Raw genomic sequence first — 3,158 nt, 5'->3', positions numbered from 1 at the left:
GGTCCAGAACCACTTCCACTGCTTCGGTCGGGCTTGCCCTCTAGTGACACTTGCATCTAGCGCTTCGTATACGGCTTGAGTGATACGCTGGCCAAGCTGTTCGATAGCCGCCAAGTCCAGCTCATTGCGATCAAGACACTGCTGTATCTCGTCACTAATCGGTGCGACATTGCGAGTAAACTCATCAATGTAGACCGTCTGGACATCTTCTTCATGCAAACGCTGTAGCTTCCAATGTTGGCGCGGCGCGTTGGGAGCTGGCAACCGGTCAATTGGTGTGTGGAGGAAGAAGTCGAATTGGCAGAGGTGATGATCGGATCCAAACGTCAAATCATCTCTTACTACGAGCGAAGGTGATATCACTGCAGTAGGTGAGGAGATGAAGAAGTCGATGATGCTGGATCCAACGTTCGGTTTGTGGAAGGTGTGTTTGCCGAACGCGAGTGTTTCGTTCTATACAACAATGCCATGGTCAACAAGCCATTGCTGCAGGAATCCTGCTCGAGGATAAGTGCTGTCGTTATCGCCGAGCTGTGCACCAAGACGAGTGTTGATGTCGCCGAGGATTATGGTGCTGTTGTCTATGGTGAGGCGTTGGATGGTGGCGGTGTAGTCGGGAAAGGAGAGAGAAGGAGGTAAGTAGAGACAGTGGATGGTGTAGGGTCCGATCGTACAGGTGATGGTGTAGCGATTCGGATGGTCGTGAGGGTGAACATGGTAAGGAAAATCAGGGCGCACAAGCAGCGTTAGCCCGCCAAAGCCGACTCGTGCGTTGCCTGAAGTCCACGCATAATTATGAAATTGCGTCCATGGTGTTGTAAGTCGTCCAGCGAGTAGTTTAGTTTCCGTTAGCAATAAAATATCAATGTTATTTTCAATACAATAATTAATTAACACATCTGGCGATCTTTCGATACCATTTGCATTAAGTTGAGCGATCTTGATGGTGTCACTCATTAATTATTGTCTTTTGCTGCGGCTTCGATGTTTTTTGAGGTGGTGGTGGTGGTAGAGTTATTGGCAGAGATGTTGCCCATGTCAACATCCTCTCCCTCTCCCATGTTGTTGTTGCTGCTTTTGGCGCTGTTGTTCTTGCGGCCGTCGTCGTCCTTGTTGCTTGTTGCTGGTGCTAGGAATGCTGACGCTGCTTCTACTGGTGTCAATTCCCTACGACGACGGAATTGTGGTGCTGGGCGCAGCTTCTGGAACTCAATCAGCATTTCCGTAGGTAGCTTATGGGGCCCGTCATAGCTGTCGGCACAGAAATAACGCATGATTGCGTTACCAAGATAGGTGTGCGGCATTTGAAGGCATGTGTGGTAAATGCGTCTCTGATGGATATCGATTGCCTTTGTTGTCTTTTCCGTTGCTGTCATGGTTTCGAGATTTTGATCCTTAATGACAGTAGGTGACAATGGATCAAAGTCGACAAATTTGATGCTACCTGGCACCAGTAGCTGCTCAAGCTCATTCTTGAACGATTGATGGATCAATAGGCCTACAATACCAGTAGTAGGGAAGTGGACGTCAAGAATGCGGGCCTGTGGCACCTTGAGGATAGCAAGGCGTTTATGTACTTCACTATGGCGCATGCGGTGGGGGCTGTTGAGGTACACAAATGTATACCCTTGTGCGGCAGTAGGATCTATTGGGGCAAATCCACGACTGGCCCATGCCACCATTGCTGCTGTTAGTGTTTTCACAACACGACGGGTCTTTTGCTTGTTGTTGTTGCTGCTAACGTTTTTGCTGGCTGCTGCTGCATACGTCTTTTTGCTGCTGTTGTTGTTAGGTGCAGGTTGTTGTTGCTTTTGTTGTTTTTGTTGCTTTTGCTGTTGCTGCTGGTCCATGCGATCCATCAGCTTGAGCTGGCGTGTGAGACGCTTCTCCCAATCTTGCTCTTAGTGTGCTTCACGGGCACGCTTTTGCTGCTGGTACACAGCTCGAGATTCTGGTGTACCCGCGTGTACAGACTCAATAGTGCCTGTAAGACATTCATCATCTTCGTACTCAGGGGTGCTATCCATAACGGTCATTGTTGCTGCTGGTGGCATAGGGGGATGTTCTCCCTCGAGCTCGGCAATACGCTGATAAGCGAGTGCTAATTCTGACCGGAGTTGCTTGTTTTCTTTAATTAGAGCGGCCATTTGCTCTAATTGCTCATCGTGGGCTGCAATTTTCTACTGGAACACGAGGAACCAGGGAGGGATTGCTGTTGTAGTTGTTGTTGTTGTTACCAATGCTGCATCCTCCTGCTCCTGTGTATCTGGGAGTGATGTATGCAGAGAGCTATACAAGAGCTCTTGCTCTTGCTGGTTGTTGTTGTTGTTGTTGGTTTGCTGTTGCTGTTGTTGCTGAAGGGCGGCGGTGCCGCGTTCGGTGAGGGGGCTGTTGCTGCAGGTGCGTTCGGACTGGGGGTATGGTGATACCTCTTGGCCGTTGATAAACATATCTGCGGAATGGATGGTGTTGGGGGTGGCAATTTCTGTTGTAGTAGGTGAAGGGGTGGTGCGGTGTTTTTGCCGTTTTTGCTGTGAATTTCCTTCTATGGGGGAAGGGGTCTTCTTGATAGGGGAGGGGATATGGGTTGCCCGCTGTGAAGCACGCTGTTTTGCTCTAATAGGCAAAGCTAATGTGAGGCGTATGGCCGATTCTGGTGCTGTAGGTGATGCAGGCATGGCTGTTGTACGTGGTGAGGTGGGAATATTGGCGGTTGCCTCGGGTGTTACGCGAGGCGAGTTCGAGGTCGTAATTTTTGGGGGGTGATCGGAAAAAAGGACGAGTTTTTGGGGGTGCAGAGTGAAGAAAAGTATAAAAAGAGGTGGTTTTCGCCGCGCGCAATGCTCGACAGATGTCTCTCCTCTATGGTCCAGTGGTCAGGATCCCTGTCTTTCACACAGGTGGCCCGGGTTCGATTCCCGGTGGGGGAATGAGCACTCAATTTTTTAGTGTTTATTAATTTTCTTATTGTATTAATGTCGTGTCACTTTTTGGCAGATCAGTCTATAGCCAATGAGAAGAGAGAGGAACAAAAGGGTTGAATTATAGTTTACCGTACATATTTTAAACTCCGATTTTTTTCTTGCATAATTTAAAAAATTGAATTTGAATTTCTAAAATAAATAATTATTTATTTTCTATGGAGGAAAGTGTTTGTG

General features: G+C 48.3%; 1 non-coding gene across 1 annotated transcript; it reads left to right on the top strand.

The window, feature by feature from the left end:
• The first annotated feature begins 2,858 nt into the window (after nt 1–2,858).
• BDB00DRAFT_t19 lies at nt 2,859–2,930 on the top strand. The gene has a single exon. It is a non-coding gene; the product is annotated as a tRNA-Glu (tRNA).
• Nucleotides 2,931–3,158: the final 228 nt, after the last annotated feature.

This window comes from Zychaea mexicana, assembly GCF_025766255.1.
Source record: "Zychaea mexicana strain RSA 1403 chromosome Unknown BDB00scaffold_12, whole genome shotgun sequence".
NCBI classification, from domain to species: Eukaryota; Fungi; Mucoromycota; class Mucoromycetes; order Mucorales; family Lichtheimiaceae; genus Zychaea; species Zychaea mexicana.
Note: the sequence above shows the minus strand (reverse complement) of the source record. Positions and strands in the feature narration are given on the sequence as shown.